Source organism: Adiantum capillus-veneris, chromosome 3 (genome assembly GCF_014529385.1).
Source record: "Adiantum capillus-veneris isolate H3 chromosome 3, ASM1452938v2, whole genome shotgun sequence".
Classification (NCBI taxonomy): domain Eukaryota; kingdom Viridiplantae; phylum Streptophyta; class Polypodiopsida; order Polypodiales; family Pteridaceae; genus Adiantum; species Adiantum capillus-veneris.
In genome coordinates, this window is record NC_140933.1 from 35,910,124 (window position 1) to 35,928,413 (window position 18,290).

Here is an 18,290-nt window from a genome sequence, read left to right on the forward strand (position 1 = left end):
ACATACGACCTCCACACTGAGGTGTTGACGGATCTACACTCTGGCCACGCCTACCATGTAGGATGGATAGAGATTGTACAATCCACCTCTAGTGCCACGAGCATCGAAGATCAACAGAAAATGATCTGTAATGTTATCCATGGCATTATTCAATCAGAAAGGCAAAACCGAGGGGTAAATATACTCTCAAATGGCCCCATGAGATTTCTGGATACGAGCAAGGCTCAACAGCCTACTCTATCACAAATGGAGACTCCTCTAATGAGCCCCATGGACCCATCTTACGTCATTTCACCTGGGGTCTCTATGCAATCTGAGCCTCCGAGCGAAAACTTTAGCTTCCCTAACTTGGCTCAACCCTCTATTAAGGAAAACACAGTGCTCACTCCAGGGATAAGCCTGACAGAGAATGTACCGATGACATCTACGGTTAGCGCAGTGCCACTACCTAGTGTCGTAGTACCTAATATGGGGCCTCGACCATATGTGCCTCTATCCCCTTATGCACACATGGCCCCCACACCTCCAATTGTACCACTTGCTTATGCTCCTCGAGTGCCGCTCCCTAGCTCTTATCCGAGTGGACCTATGCCCGGTTATGTTCCATATCCTGCATCATCCACACATATGCCAAGACCGGTACCCGTTCCTCTCCCACATATGATTCCAAGAGTACCTCCACCGGCCCTACCTCCTCACATAGGTGACTTGGCAGCGTTTGCTCAAACCATAGGTCGATCTATCGCGGAAAATATGCATCATGCATCTGATAGAGAGCCTAGAAGTAAGGCAGTACAAATTGCCAAACTCACGCAAAAATTCAATGGGGATGAAGATGCTAGGAAACACATTGAAGTGTTTGAACAAGTATGTGATTCCTTAGGGGAACGCAACGAACTACATAAGTGCAATGCCTTAAGCTTGACATTAAGTGGGAAGGCTGGAGATTGGTATAGGACCCTAAGGGTGGATGAGAAAACAATCTACCCTACCCTTCGAAGGTTGTTTCTAAAGGAGTACATACGAGAAGGTGTGCTTTGGGGTGTAGCATCTCAGCTACAGAAGGCCGAACGTAAGGAAGGAGAGTCAGTAAGGGACTTCATTAGTCGTCTAAAGCACTTAAACTCTCGCTGCCCTGTAAATGAGCGCTTCAACAATAACCAACTGCTTGATCGATTCATTCGAGGGTTGAGGAATGAAGGAATCTATAATGGACTAGTGATTAGAGGTATCACAACCTGGGAAGATGTCACTGCCAATGCAATCCAATTAGAGGACAACTTGATGATAGCAGGCATGAGGGTGTCTACTGACACGAGATCCACTAGCTCACAAGCCATTGAGTATGAACCCATGACTGCAAAGCCCATTGCCAATGAGCCAAAGGTATTTGAGACATTCTTGACAGACCTCACCAAGGCAATCCAAGAGTCTCTTAAGGATAATCGACCCCCTCAAAATAGTCACATGTATCCAAGAAGGGAGCAACAATGGTGTTCCATTTGCTTAGGTCCACATAGCACTAGTGAGTGCCCTACGTTTAGAGTAAAATTTAATGGAACTTGCAACGCATGTGGTAGGTATGGTCACCAATGCAACAATGGTGTTCCATTTGCTTAGGTCCACATAGCACTAGTGAGTGCCCTACGTTTAGAGTAAAATTTAATGGAACTTGCAACGCATGTGGCAGCTCGTGGGTAGATACTTCTCAATCATGCAAACTGCCTCAATGGAGTTAGCCCTTCCAACTCCTCCCGTATCTCCTTGGAAGAGATCCACCGCACTAGCTCTGAAATCTTGTATATGCAGGTCCGCACTTCCTCCGTTAAACACCCCTTGATCGCAATTGGAAGAATGAATTGCAAGAACTTATGCCAGTCGTGCGATTTCAGTCTTGACAGTTGATCGTCACGGGTGACTGCTGTCTTGAGACATCGCATATATCCTGTTGGCGTCCTGAACTCTGAAATCACCCTTTTAACTTGTCGCTCTTCGTTTTTTAGCAATACCCATGGCGCTCTTGGAAGTTTTGTTTGGCCAACTGCATTGGTGAAAGGCCACAGCTCTGGCATCTTTCCAACTGACTGCAAATCATCTCGTGAATCTCGATTGTCTTTCATTCCCATGATTGTCTTCCAGAGGAGCTCTCCCACATTCTTGAATATATGCATTGGATCCAACAAATGGTTAATTAGTAGATCACCCCAGTACGGCAACGTATGGAGAATGGACAAACGTTTCATTCCTGGAACAGGTTGCCCCTCATGTTGCTCCCATCGGCGACGCCACTCTTGTACATGCATAGGATGACATTCGACACGACCAAGCTGACCTTCGCGCAAGTGATGGCCATCAGGAAGATAACGGTGGTGGCCTTGATAAATTATCTTTCGAAGAGAGGCAGAATAACGCACATCCAAAGATTGCCCGTAAATTGGACATGCATTGTATCCCGGAGTTGTTAGCCCTGCATATATTAAAGCATGAATTAGGCCAAGGCAAAGTGCTTGCGAGTAGAGAGAATTTTGTAAATCAAGAACCATTACTAGAAGCTTCTCCATATCCTGGCCAATCATGCATTGTCCACATACGAAGTCCATGGATCCTTGCATGCTGTTCTTCTACTGGTCCTACTGGTTCAACCGCATCAAGGCAAAAAACATAGATGTTTATCTAGCTCCACTAGTTGACGAGCTCCAAGAGTTATGGCATGGGATCAACATAGCAGATGCGGTTGAACCAGTAGGAGAACAGCATGCAAGGATCCATGGACTTCGTATGTGGACAATGCATGATTGGCGTGGATACGGAGAAGCTTCTCGTAATGGTTATTGATTTACAAAATTCTCGCTATTCGCAAGCCCTTTGCCTTGGCCTGATTCATGCTTTGATATATGCAGGACTAACAACTTCGGGATACAATGCATGTCCTATTTGCGGGTAGTCTTTGGATGTGCGCTATTCTACCTCTCTTCAAAAGACAATTTATCAAGGACACCACCGTTATCTTCCAAATGGCCATCACTTGCGCGAAGTCCAGCTTGGTCGCGTCGAATATCGTGCTATGCATGTACAAGAGTGGCGTCGCCGATGGGAGCAACATGAGGGGCAACCTGTTCCAGGAATGAAACGTTTGTCCATTCTCCATGTGTTGCCGTACTAGGGTGATCTACTAATTAACCATTTGCTGGATCCAATGCATATATTCAAGAATGTGGGAGAGCTCCTCTGGAAGACAATCATGGGAATGAAAGACAATCGAGCTTCACGAGATGATTTGCAGTCGGTTGGAAAGATGCCAGAGCTGTGGCCTTTCACCAATGCAGCTGGTCAGACAAAACTTCCAAGAGCGCCATGGGTATTGCTAAAAAACGAAGAGCGACAAGTGAAAAGGGTGATTTCAGAGTTCAGGACACCAACAGGATATATGCGATGTCTCAAGACAGCATTCACCCGTGACAATCAATTGTCAGGGTTGAAATCGCACGACTCGCATAAGTTCTTGCAATTCATTCTTCCAATTACTATCAAGGGGTGTTTAATGGAGGAAGTGCGGACCTGCATATACAAGATTTCAGAGCTAGTGCGGTGGATCTCTTCCAAGGAGATACAGGAGGAATCTATTGCAGTCGTAAGGGCTAACTCCATTGAGGCAGTTTGCATGATTGAGAAGTATCTACCCACGAGCTGCCTAACTATTCAAATGCACTTGCTCGTCCATGTAGTAGATGAGGTTGCAGTGGCAGGTACAGTCCACATCCGTTGGATGTTCTTTCTAGAGCGGTTCATGAAAACACTTAAGGGTTTTGTTCGCCAAAAAGCGCGTCCAGAGGGGAGCATGGCAGAAGGATGGCTGGTTTGTTATGATTATGCTTTTCAGTTGGTACGGTTGTCTTTCATTGGCGTTAAATCTCATGTGAGATCCTACATGGATAGCACGTAGGAGGCGTATACATGATATGGTTTTTTTTGAAAAGTTTATATAAAAACAAAGGGAACTATGCCGAAATTTCTATGCGCGGGAGCATGGTTGATATTTTGGTGCTGCTCGCTTTCTTGGGCAGAGGGCAGGAAGTCTGGCTGTGGCTGTGTCCATCTTTTAACTGGGCACAGGCCAGGCTACCTGCCCTCTGCCCAAGAAAAAAATTTTCTGTTATGGTCGTCGCTATGTGCGTGGCAATCTGCGTCGCTATATGGGTGGCAATCTACGTCTCTATACGCGTCTATACCTGCGTAGCAAATAGCGACTGGTTTCATAGCGACGCGTATAGCGACGATATCTGCGTCGATGACACCTTATTTTGTTGTAGTGCAAAACCCCTTTGCCTCTTTTAGTTCCATAGTTTCTTCTAGAGGGAGAGAGAGAGGATAGAGAGAGTTTCTGTCCTTTTCACACATGCAATCGGTCAGCCAACCAAACTCTTTCTCTCTCTCTTTCTCTATCTACTATCTATCTCTCTCTCTCTATCTCTGTAGCTATCTCTAGTTAATTCTCTCTCTCTCTTTATATATATCACTCTCTATCTCTTTATTTCTCTCTCTCTCTGTCTACGTACCCTATCTTTCATTCTTTCTCTCTCGATCTCGCTCTCGCTATCTCCCTTTCTCTCTCTCTCTCTCTCGATCTCGCTCTCGCTATCTCTCTTTCTCTCTCTATTTTCCTATTTCCCTATCTCTCTCTCTCACACACTCTCCACTTCTCTCTCTCTCTCTCTCTCTCTCTCTCTCTCTCTCTATTCCCTATCTTTTTCTCTCTCCCTATTTCCCTATCTCTCTCTCTGTCTCGCTCTCCACTTCACTATCTCTCTCTCTCTCTCTCTCTCTCTCTCTCTCTCTCTATATATATATATATATATATATATATATATATATATATATATATATCACTCTCTTTCTCTCTCTCTCTCTCTATTTCCTATCTCTTAATTTCTCTCTGTCTATTTTCCTATCTCTCTCTCTCTCTCTCTCTCTCTCTCTCTCTCTCTCTCTCTCTCTCTCTCTCTCTCTCTCTCTCTCTCTCTGTCTACTTTCCTATCTCTCTACGTACTGATTGAACGAGCGACTAAGCTAGGGAGATCCAGACGCCCACGACTGCGGAGGCCAGACTACACAACATCGACAGAGGCTGTGCATCGGACGATCCAGGTCACTTTGGCTCGACATGCACAACGCCCGGTCAGACTACTGACCATGGAGGAGATTAATGAGGTCCGCCAGCGACGACAGATGTTGGATCTCCTATGATCTACCTATCCCAGCTAGTTGTTTTAGCTGCTTAGTCCACACCCTGCAGTTTAGGATTCTATAATATTTTATTTTGTCATTTTGTCATCTTGTTATTCTGACTTTGTATCAGATCTACCACATTGTAACTTTTTGGTCTCATAGGTCACTTTGGCCTTTTGAAGAGTTAATATAACATTTCATTTCATTTCTTTCTTTAATTTTATTTTTTTATGCAAACCATAATTCTCTCTCTCTCTCTCTCTCTCTCTCTCTCTCTCTCTCTCTCTCTCTCTCTCTTTCTTTAGTTTTAATTTCCTACGCACATTTTTCTCTCTCTATCTCTGTCTTTAATTTCTTGCACGCACACACACTTCTCTCTTTCTCTCTCTCTCTCTCTCTCTCTCTCTCTCTCCCTCCTCTACACACACACGCACCGCTCTCTCTCTCTATCTCTTTCCTACACACACACACACACACACACACACACACACACATGTGGGGAGAGAGAGAGAGAGAGAGAGAGAGGGGTTGGGGAAGGGAAGAGTGCCATAATACCTGCTGCGCAGGTTTCGGCCAAGATCTGAGCGCGCGCGTTGAGGCCGAAAATGGTCCCTGCACGCGGATTCGGTTTTTTTTTCCCCAATTTTTTAGCGTCGATATGCGCATCGATATGCGCGTGGAAAATTTTACCTTTCTACGCGTATTTCCACCTCCATATTGACGCACTTATCGACGCGCATATCGACGGAGTGTAAGAACGTCGATATGGACATGGAAAGGTACGATCGTCGATATATAGGGCGTCGATAACTTTGGGTTATGTTATAGTGTACTTGGTTCTTACCTTTAATATGAGTCATCGTAAGCATTAATAGCGTGTTTTATATTCCCGATGCCTTGCATCTACCATGCACCTTCAAAAAGATAACTCTTAAATTTAATAAGATATCAATTGATAGTCTTACCACTTTATAAAAACTTGTCTTCATGTCCTAGGATTCTCTCAAGATATAAGATCTCTTCTTGACCCTCAAATTTAGGTGGATATTCAATTATTGGGCCTTTGGGTGGCTCATCCTTATAAGAATCAATCTAAAGTCTCACATGAAAGGAGTTATGAATCACCTCAGTGCTAGTTAATTGTAACTTATAAGTTGATCCATTGAACATCTTAAGGATTTAAAATAATCCATAATATCTTTCTACTAGCTTAGCATAATATTTTTGATGACTTGTTGGGTTCTCTTCTTCCCCCTTATCTATTGTATAGCTTAGGTAGGCTTTGGGAAAATTAAGCAATACCCAATTATTCTCTTTGGAAGTCGAGGTTCTTGTATGCTCATCAACAATAGCATTTTAATTTTCTTTTGTGATGGATATAGTTTTCCTAATATTATTAAAAGCCTCCTTAAGGTCTCTACAATATTCATTAGTAGCAAAGATCTTGACAAGTGTCTTAACTATTATTGGGAACTTTAGTCTTTCTTCAAATTAATTCGAAGGGTGCTATTCCTATAGAGGTATGAACAATGTTAGTGTACGAATATTCCACTAAGGTCAAATAATTTTTCCATTGATCTCTTTGATCTACTTCCATAACTTTGGATCTTCCTTCAAACACTTTGAAGTGTGTTATTCCTATAGAAGTATGAACAGTGTTATTATACTCATATTCCACTAAGTTCAAAAAAAATCCCATTGATCTCTTTGATATACTTCCATAACATAGGCTTTGAGTATATCAATAATGGTCAAGTTTTCTATTTCACTTTGGCCATCCATTCTTGGGTGATAGAGTGAGGAGAAATTCAATTTAATACCCAAATTCTCAAAAAGACCCTTTCAAACCTAATGGTCATTCATGGATCTCTACGCATACTATAGATATTGGTAAGCCATGATACTAAATGACCTATGATATGAAGATGAGTGTTGCCATATGGTGTGATTCAATAGACTTTTTGATCGATAATAAAATGCGCTTGTTTACTAAACCCGTCTACTATTGGCCATATCTTTGTATTCCCATGAGAGGACCTTGGCAATCAAAAGATGAAATACTCTCCCATGGAGCCTAGCTGGTTTGGGTGTTGCTCCAAGTGCTGCATCACAAATGTTGTTTACTGCACTCGTTATCTTGTTCATGGTGTTGCCAACTATTTTTCACGAACACCTCGAGGCATTGGCTTGAATTCAAGAATGGTGGGTCTTCCCACGTCAGCACGCTTTTTGGTCCCAAGTTCAAAGGCAAGTGTAGACTTTTAGGAGGATTACACGGACGACCTCTTCATTAAAAGGTACCAAATGCCTGAGCCAGCCTTTAGAATTCTTTTAGAAGCTATTGTGCCTTTCCTTCCATCGATCGATAGAGATGATTTTGTACGTCCTCCGATAGATCCCGAACAAGCTATCAATTTTACCTTACTTAGGCTTGCCCACAACGATTCAGCCACTCATATTAGTAACACATTTGGTATTGGTGAATCAATTATGCACAAGTTTTGCAACATCATGATGAATATCCTTGCCACACGACTACGTTCATAATACAATGTTGTTCCGTCCAGTGAACGGCTTGATCATATCATAGCTGAATTCTTGGCCGTCACTATGTTTTCAAATGTATGTGGTGTGATAGATGGCACTCACATAAGGTTAGCTAGGAGACCAAGGCAGCGTGACATTCCAACACAATTTTGGTGTAGACATCATTTCCATTCAATTTTTCTACAAGCAATGTGCGATGCAAGGAGGAAGTTGTGGGATGTGTGTATAAGTGTGCCTGAAGGCACTAACGATGTTGCACATTGGAAGTGCTCTGCTTTGCATAGGCGCATGCGGTCCCAACAAGTTGTCTCTGCTTCAGTAATTACATTGGAGCGTCTGTGCATCCAACGATACCTCCTCGCAGAGAAAGGCTATGGCTCTTCCTCTATGATGATCACACCTTTTACAGAGGGTAATTCTCCTAGTCAAGGACCTTGGGATGAATTCATCCATCCCTTTCTAAAGGACGAGTTGCAATAGAGAATGTATTTGGCATCATGAAGAACACGTGGTTAATTCTGAAAAATATGCCTATGGACCTTCAATGGGCTCCATCATATGTCATTGCCTGTTGTATACTTCATAATTTCTTAGCAAAGCATGGCGTGCATGCTATGGACATAGAAGAGAAATTTGATCCCCATCCTAATATTTTTCCTGCCCCAAGAGGTGCTTGGAGAGAGCGTATTCTAGGCCAAAGAATATGTAACATTCTGTATAGGGATTGGGTTGCTCGATGTCAAACAACTAGCGAATAACAACGCTAGAAGAGATTGAATAGACTGCTTGGTACTAGTCTATTTTACGAATCACTAATGAAGACTGTGCATAATTTGTGACCAAGTGTTGGGATTAAGGCCTATGTGCCTTGACCGGTCGCCCAGGTCATGGGCGCCCGCCCACTGTTACCCTATACTTATAGTGAGTATACTGTATAGGGGGAGCTACCACTTCACAGTCTCCCCACGCACATCATGTGTGTCTCCTTCTCTCTCTCTCACTCTCCGTCTGTGGTGCTCCCCGATCCCCTTCAATTGGTATCAGAGCTATGGTGACCGCGGAGAGCACGACGGCTTTGAGAGCTTCGAGGCGATAGCTCGCTCGCTCTCGATGGTAGAGAGATTAAGAAAGCTTGGAAGCTTTGTGAGAATGCAATGGGAGCTTGTGAGCTCAGTTGCGAGTGATGTATGCTCTTGTGGAAGCTCAGAAAGGAGTGTGGAAGATTGTGTGTAAGTGAAGGTGCTACCTTAAAACTGTGTGCGCAGCAGCACTATTTTCAGATTCATTTTTCTCCTTGTAGAATGCAGATCTGAGAATTCTGTCCATATAGCCCATCCGTTTCGACGTGGTCTATAACTTTGCAGAAGAAACTTTTTACAAATTACTCACCGTTTGGCTGATATTCAGCTCAGACTGACTGTATACAGAAATTCTAGATTTTCTGTTGTCGCATTGTGTGCGAGTTTGATGCACTTTTGGAAGCACGGGAGATGCTTGAAGTTGAGTGCATAAATTCTGAGCTGAAGATGCAATTGCAACTTGTATTAACCTTGTGGTTTGAGGGTTTTTTGGTAGACTTGGGCAACGAAGTACGGAGGCGTTTACACACCACCGAAGCGGTCTCTTGAGAGACGCAGGTTTTTGGAACACACAGGTGGAGCTTCTTTCACTGGTTTTCACAAAATACTTTGGCAGTGATTTTGTGCTTGGATTCATGGTCTTTGCGGATGGTTTGCATATGTTTATGGCACATGGTTGATGCCCATTATATATGCATTTTGGCGAGCACTTTCAAGTGCCGGTAAGCTCTCTTGAGAGCATTGTTTTCGCATTGATCAAGTTTCCGGATTGCAAATCTTTTGGCGTTTTCTTATGCGCAGTCACTCCGTTGATGTACGTTGAGTGCGGATGCCATTGTATGTGAAAATGTGGAGCCATTTTGGCATTTCTACTCATTGGCATTGAGTAGTGTTATGGTTTATGGTAGAGATTGTACTTGAGTTTTTGCTCAATTTTCAGGGGAAATTCTGTCCGATTTTTCCCAGATTCTCGCCATAGTTTGTGATCGAGTGTTTACTCTCACTTTGACAGGTTTTGTCAGTTTGGACACAGTTTTGTGTTTTTTGTATCCACTCTCGCAAGAGTGAGGAGTTGTGTATCTTTCTTTACTTGAGACAGTGGTTTGCTCTCGGGTGGGAGAGTCTTGTGATCTCGAGCATTGTTTGCCATAGTTTTGCAGAGCTTATGCATGTATGTTGAGTGTAGTTTGATGCGCATTGATTGCTCATTGTATTGAGCTTGCAGGACAATGGTTATTTTGTGTTGATAGCCATTCTGCGTCGAAACTCTGGCGAAATTTTCCCAGGAGTTTTATGCGTATCATTTATGCGATCTAGGTAGAGATTGCAGGTTGCACTCAGCATTTGCGTGCGGTGTTCTCTGCAGGTGGGAGATTTGTGCGTGTGTATGCATCGATACCGCACAGTGTGGGCTTGGTGATTAGCTCACAGATTGCAGTGTGATACTAGAGCATGCAAGGCTTGTATTGACATTGCGGGAGCTCTATTTTGGAGTGTGTCTCACAGGTTTTACATTGTGTTTCTTGCCATATTTGTAGACAATTTCCAGGTGTTGTTGGTGAGGTGGTTTTGCTTTCTAGTTTGCTACATTGTGCTCATGGCAGAGACAGGTGATCGATCCGATTGTGACCTCTCACAGATGCGCGTGTTTGATGGGTCAGACTTTGCGGCATGGAGAGAGTGTATGCTTGATGCATTGACACAGCGAGGGTTGCATCGACCATTGAGTGGTGATGCAGGTAGACCTTCAAACATGTCTGACGATCAGTGGCAGGAGCTAGAGGAGATGGCACTATCTACGCTCTCTTTGCTCCTTGCGGAATCTGTATATGCTCTTGTTATGTATGAGACTACTTCGAGAGCACTTTGGCGCAGATTACATGATATGTATGATAGATCTGAGTCATCACGGACTCGTGTGAGACATGTACATTCACGAGCACGCCGACAGGTGACATGTTGGTATTGAGTTCATTGTGGACACGTTAGACGGCGTTGTTTTCGTCGTATGCGACATCGTAGGAGACATGGCAGTCTCAGAGATGTATTAGTGATTCCATGGACTCAGTTGCTTTGACAGTTGAGGCACATGTAGTGTCGGAGTATACTAGTGACGAGGATGTCACTTTTACCTCGAGCTATGCACGAGATGCTATACATGTGGATAGTGCACTCCCTTCGCAGTGGTTGCTAGACGCAGATGCTATGTTTCATGTCACGCCGCATCGTGCATGGTTTTGTAGCTATTCTAGCGGGATGCTTGGCAGAGTACGTTTGACCGATGGATCGGTGCATGCGATAGCAGGTGCAGGCGATGTGAGACTGTCATTACCGAGTGGTGCATCTTACTTGTTACGACATGTGCGCTATGTACCAGATTTGACAGTGAGTTTGATCTCGATTGGTCAGCTTAGAGATTGTGGATGTCAGATTTCGCTACGAGAGCGAGATTTTGTGATGCATTTGGGTTCGCTAGTGATTGCGAGAGGTGCCAGGAGTGGTACACGTTACCCATTGCATGTGGATCACGGGAGAGACGATGTTGTCTCTGTGATCATGCAGCCAGGTAGAGAGCGAGAGAGCAGGCGAGTCTCTTTTGCTTGTGGGTTGCAGGATGCTTTGCATGGAATGCAGAGCAGTGACCTTGTTGTGCAGGTTGCGTCTACGGATGCACAGGTAGAGCGGGATAGCTCTAGTGAGTCACAGCAGGATGAGTCATCAGAGGTGATGACAGAGATGACTCACATGGATGCTGAGATGTCGGCTATTGTGGAGTCATTTCTTGATATGCTTATGTCAGAGCTTGATGCAGATTCAGGACAGATGGATACTCTTGGTACACATGTGATATGTGGTGGGCACGAGGAGTCACTCCAGAGCTCGGAGTCAGAGTGCCATGGTCTCTATGATAGGGGACAGGATTACCATGAGTTGAGTTCTGAGTTGGAGGGGGCAGAGGTTGCCAGGGTTGCATCAACATTCGGTGTCCTCATGTACGAGATGCTGATCTCAAGGCCCGACATAGCAGCTGCAATGGGAGCATTTGCAACAGGGTTGATTAGTTGTTCGATGACTGATCTCGGCATAGAGCATAGGGGAGGTTTGCAGGTATTGGACCGATATTGGCAGGAGTGCATGAGCTCTTGTAGACTCTTTGCAGAGCTTGGAGCTAGCTCTGTGTGGCTTCCGTAGCGGGATGTTTGTCTATCAGTAAAGCCGGATGCACTAGCTCATCGAGAGTCAGTGGGCATAGGTTGAGAGAATATCTCACCTTCTATTAGTTGTACACTAGTAGATCTTGCTTAAAGGCACATTGGCCTTTAAGTGGGAGGTTGTTGGGGTTAAAACCTATGTGCCTTGACCGGTCGCCTAGGTCATGGGCGCCCGCCCATTGTTACCCTATACTTATAGTGAGTATACTGTATAGAGGGAGCTGCCACTTCACAGTCTCCCCACCCACATCATGTGTGTCTCCTTCTCTCTCTCACACTCTCCGTCTGTGGTGCTCCCCGATCCCCTTCACCGAGCTCAGTCCATTGTCTTATTGAGGGGGTACCTCAATAGCTGGAAACTCTAGTAGAGGATATTCTCCTGCATGGCACCAACGGAAGTTGTATAATTAGATGGTAGGAAGCCACTCACATTATGAGGCAGTGTATGCCCAAGAGGCCGAATGCTCTGTAAGTACATCGCATGGTACATGGATCTCGTTGTTGATTGTGTCTGTTGCTTACTATCACAACTTAGAATACGGCCTAGAGTAGCCAGCTATTTATAAATATGACCGTGCGCAGCTACTTCAGCTGGTGTAGGTGGTGGTAGGCGAGTTTGCTAGTTGGTGTCACAACAGGAAGTTGGAGTTAGATATGGTGCAGGTAAATGTAGCAAAGAAGGAGTCCAATGACTTTGTCGTGACTTCGTCCATATTTAATTTAGCATGTTGCTAGCTAACAGCAACTATGGAAAGTGTGCACGTTTAGTGAGCTTGTGTTGGCACTGCAGGTGGAGGAAGACGTCAGCTGGTGGTGATGGAGGAAGCCGTCGGTTGTTGGTGGAGGCAGAAATGACCCCAATAACCTCGCGGATGCAGCGTCCAACTATGCACAGTACTGCCCTACTTTAACGCAAAAACACTAGTGGCAAGCTGAATCTAGGTGCCGCATCACGTTTTTTAGTCACGTTGGGGCTATCACAAGTAATCATGTGCGCACCCTTTGAGATTTTGAAGAGAGATGTAGATGTAGATGAATTATGAGTGACAAATCGGCTTGTGCTTGATAAGATCTTTTGATGACTAGGTCTACGATTTTTGGATTGATAGGAAGGATAAAGTATGTACCTGACTTTCCTACTTAGTAATTTGAGTCAAAAACTAGTGAGTTTTCTCTCTCTAGCGGAGGGTGTGTCTGTGTGTGTGTTGGGGGGGGGGGGGGGGGGGGTTGGAGAGTTGGGGAGAGAGAGAGACAGAGAGAGAGAGAGAGAGAGAGAGAATCATCTATATCTATATTCTATATTATATATAGTCGAGTTTAAAATTTTCAAGGAAGGAGAGGGCCTCTACGTGTCACTTAGTGATTCACTTCAAAGAAAACTATACATAACGGAGCTTAAAATTTTCAAGGAAGGAGAGGGCTTCTATGTGTCACTTAGTGGTTCACTTCAAAGAAACCTTGCAAAACAAAAGTGAAGCATTAGATTTAAAATGCAAGAGTAAAGGGTAATATTGTAAGCAGTGACATGATAGACAAACGTTTCCAAAATGTAAAGTCAATAGACTTACTTTTCAGAATGTAAAGTCAATAGAGTAATTTCTACTTTGCATAGAATAAATGTTTCATCTTAAATGTCCATAAGAGAAAAGGGATAATTTTAGTGGAGAGAGAGATTGTTATGAAGTTGATATTTACCCATTTATTGCAGTTGACAGGTGACAAAAGCATGAGCAGATAATGGATTATACAGAAGGATATTACATTTTATGTATATCTGATAATTCAAGTGCTCTTTTATGAGCTTTGACCATTTATGACCGGTCGATCAGTTTGTACTCACTTTGACAATTCAAGAAATCTATAAATCAAATACATGCAAGAGGTAAATGGTCACTTTTGCACGGGGGGAGATTGCATCCAGTTTTTGCATTGCTCTTCTCTCCCGTTGTGTCGGTGTAGTACTCCACTGTAGTAGGTGCGCCTTCATGTTCTCCCTTGCTCTATCTCGCTCTTTATCTCTCTCTCTGTTCATGTTGAGCTCGATTATGCGCTTATGGAATTGCCAGGTATGTCGATTAGTCTGTTTTATGGTTTGTAGTATATTCTTCTTGGTATTTGCAGGGCCATCGCGCCTCTGTTTGTAGCAGTGGTATTAGAGCTAGCAATACGTTCCTATGAGCATAATAAACATGGCCTTGAAGCAATTCATGATGACCAAATAGTGTAGCTAAGTTTTTGTGTTTACTCTATGCGTTTTATTAACCTGATTCTTGATCAAAAGTTTTATGTTTGTTTTGTCTTTCCCAACCACTTGGATCCTGATGTAATATAGAATTAGAACATGGTTAACTTAATAAGATCATGACTAAGGTAAATTAAAATAAAGCAGAGATAGAGATTGTAGAAAAAGGAGAATGCGGAAAAGAGGATATGTTTTTTGTCATAGGGATCACCTGAAGGGACATTGCAAGAATTGTTTTAGAAGGAGAGAAAGAAGAAGGAAAAAAAGAAGAAGTTTTGACGTGGGAGGTTTCTACGATTAATAAGATGAGCTTTCAATTGACAATCTCTCATCCAAGAAGAGAAAATCGAGATCCTCAACACAAGGGCAAAATAGAAAAAAATTCATGTTCGAAAAAATAAAGCGGCCATCAGAGTTTTAATTTATTTATTATTTTTTAATGTGTTTGCATCCTCCAATCTACCGGGGGAGCCGACCCCGGCATGAAGACCAATACTACCTTGTCTATTCTTTTCTTGGCTCTCAGCGTAACTTCGCATCATGTAGGGCTAGGCTCGATCTCAGCTTCCTTAAATGATGAACCAGAACGAGACGATCACAACATGCACTTCAAGATTAGTTGCAAACCCAACAATGCCTACCACTGTTGCAACAATAGTTGGAACCTACCCGTCGGCCATCCCATGTAGTTGTAGCATCACCTCCGACTGCACGTCACCCCATCCCCCTTTTCTGTGAGCGACCCTACTTGCATGAAGAGGTAAACCCACTCTCTGATCTTTCTCTCTCTCTCTCTCTCTCTCTCTCTCTCTCTCTCTCTCTGTCTCTCTCTCTCTCATCCAGCTACTACCACCAGCTGTGCATGTTTTTCTCTCAATCTTCCCCCTCGTTCATCCCTCTCTCGCTCTGTCCCTCGTCGGCAACTCATAACGATCGCAAACTTTTACACCCGTGAACTGCCCATAGCTGGAGATATTTAGTGAGCGAGACTCGCGTGATAACTAACTCTATCATCCGGACGTGGCCCTTGTAGTGCAGCACCACCAACCAGACCAATCAACATCACCCTCTCTTTTATTAGAGCCACCCAACACCTCCTAATATCGTCAAATCACAGTTGTGACTGCCAGAGGTGCCATGCACCAAACTCACCAACTCGATAGTGGGCGCCCACCCTCACCTTTAAGTGCCACGGGGTCCCAAAGCATGGGATCAATGGCTCTTGTGCAAAATCAAAGGCGCGCGCAAATCTCAGCCGTCGACGAGTAAAAACTAAACTCGGGATCCCGAGTTTAGTTTTTATGTCGAGATCCCGAGTTTACCTTCAAATAGATGTGAAATCACATCTATTTCAACGAGGCACAAGCGGGTATGTTGGTCAAGGCGTGTGCCCCCCAAGCTGATGACGAGGGTTTAAAACCTGGCTGGGAAAGCGAGGCGTCCCGAGATTAGACTGACCTCCCGAGATTAGTTTTTCGAAATCTAAACTCGGGATCTCGAGTTTAGATTTTAATCGATCAACGATCCAAATCGATCGCCATCCCGACTTTCAATTGGGACCATTGATCCCATGCTTTGGGATCCCGTGGCACTTAAAGGGGAGGGGGCCCACCCTTTTCGGGTAATGTGAGGTCAGCTCAGAACTGGCTGAACCAAACCCGCTTGCTACCTCTGTGCTCTTGGACCCTCAACCAGCCACCCATGCAGTGGTTTTCCCACTATTGCTCTCTCTTTCTGTCGTAGTTTTCCCGCCGCCCTCTCCGTCAAGCCGCCATGCATCCCTCATCAGATTGGTAGCACTTTCTCTCTCTCTCTCTCTCTCTCTCTCTCTCTCTCTCTCTCTCTCTCTCTCTCTCTCTCTATGTGTGTGTGTGTGTGCGCATGCTAACACACACTTTCTCTCTTTAGCCAGCAGCCACACCATCGGCTACACACACACACTCAGGCTGGAGACTTTTGTTTTTAATGGTATAATTTTTCAAATAGGCAGCCACTTGTGATAATTTTTTCCATCTCAGAAAAGCAATGTCAACTTCACGTTCAGTATTCACTGCTTTCAAAGCTGCTTCATCTCTAGAAAACTGATCGAAAACTGCTAAGGCCTTCTTGTACATCATTATAGCTTCCTCAAAATATTATAGACCTTGAAGAGCATAGTGTACTGCTTCAGCATTCTGACCTAATTCTTGGAAAGCTTCAGTTGCTTGAATGTAGAATGTTGCAAGGCTTGGATCATCTCGAGCGACTAGTCTTTCCTTCAACTTGACATACTTGACGAAATAAGGGAGTGCATCTACTCAAAACAGCTTGGCTTGGAAACTTTAAATAAATGAGCTAATAATTGCGGGTAGTCTTCTCTCAGTGCAGTTCCATGTGTTCTACTTTCTTCAAAGACTTCTCAAATTCGCCTGTATTGGATGCAGCTATTGCATACAAGCAACGGCATGCTGTAAACTTTGTGATTGTATCTTTGACGCATTTGAGTATTTCAAATCCTTTTTGTGCATATAAAAAAGTCTTTGCTGGATCCTTGTACCACTCTGCTAGTGCGGCACATGATTCACCTATTCTCTGTTATTCTTCCAGAGTAGCAGATGACTCGACCTGAGCGAGCAAAGTCTCAAGTGTTTGCGAGGTTTTTGGGTCTACATCCTTGTCAGAAGCTAGATTTAATTTATTTACTATATCCTTGAATGCTTGGAAGGCCTCTTCAGTTTTTTAACAAGCATCTTGAGCCTCACCAAAGGGTTTTCCCATTGGCTTTGGAGTGAATTGTTTCATGTGGACTTTTTGGATGTGAAGCACCCAAGGCATCTGGCCGCTTGGCTAGCATGTGTTGATCTCGACCGTGGAAATGGAAGCATCGGTAATTGCTGGTATGGGTACCAAGCTTGTATATGTTGTGAGTGTCGAGGTACCCCAACGAGGCTGTCATAATGGTCTGGAAATGTGTGAGCTTTTAAAATGCACGATCGCCCATCCGTTTAAAATGCACGATCGCCCATCCTATAATCCCAAAAAACTACGAGCTCTTCTGGTTCGTTCATGGTCTCCCTGTGCCTTGCGTGCTTCTGAGCGGACTCGAAGAGCTCTAACAAATCCGCAAATCACTAGTAGATTTTTGCTCAAAGAATTAATTAGGCATGCTACATGAATAGCGTACCAAGATAGAATTGTTTCTGATACTCATGGAAAATTTAATTGCTTCTTGTCTGAGAAGCATAAACTATGTCAAGTTCGTATTTGTATAGAAAGAACAAAGACTCGTGGACATAGGAGGTACTATCTAACACTAATCATAATATAATTTACAGTCGCTATCTTGTATAACTTAGACCATTCAGTTTCTTCATCATTTGTGTACATTTAGCCTTAGCAATCTTACACATATATAAAAAAGGTGCACTGTACATATGTGCTCAAGCTGGGGTGGGCCCTCTCAAGCTTGAGCACCTTAGCACCTACCTGAGTTTCTATTTCTTGGACAACGCTCATTGTCAAGCATTCACGGGCATTGACGATGATGATGATGATTTTAGTCTGACAATTTTAAGCTTTTAGTCTTAGTCTTTTAATTTAACCTTTCACTTCACTTCTTTTTATTTTGTACCCAAACATTGTATTGAATCCATAAGGATTGTATGCGTTTGGTCCCGTACACATTTTACAGATGGTTAATATAACATTTCATTCATTTTGCTATCTCTCTTTCCCCTCCCACTACGACTCCTTACAACGGCGGATATTGAGGACGCTCTTCGGTGACCCCTGCACAATACTCTCTCTGAAAGCCTCTGTAGCATTTTGGTAGGCTGTTATTGATCCTTTTCCATTCTCATTTTCATTATGATTTTATTCCATGCTTTTCATGATGATGTTTTTTCACTGAGCATGCAGTTGTGTGTGACCTCCCAATGTGTACACACGATACGTTTTGTACAGTTTAGTAGTAAAGTGTAGTTTTACTTGACTTTAGACATGTAA

At 43.7% G+C, this 18,290-nt stretch overlaps 2 pseudogenes; one reads left to right on the forward strand and one right to left on the reverse strand.

Moving 5' to 3' along the window:
- Positions 1 to 7,369: 7,369 nt before the first annotated feature.
- LOC147460745 (protein ANTAGONIST OF LIKE HETEROCHROMATIN PROTEIN 1-like) lies at positions 7,370 to 8,253 on the forward strand (annotated as a pseudogene).
- An 8,188-nt stretch (positions 8,254 to 16,441) lies between these two features.
- On the reverse strand, positions 16,442 to 17,811 carry LOC147460746 (uncharacterized; annotated as a pseudogene).
- Between the last annotated feature and the right edge of the window lie 479 nt (positions 17,812 to 18,290).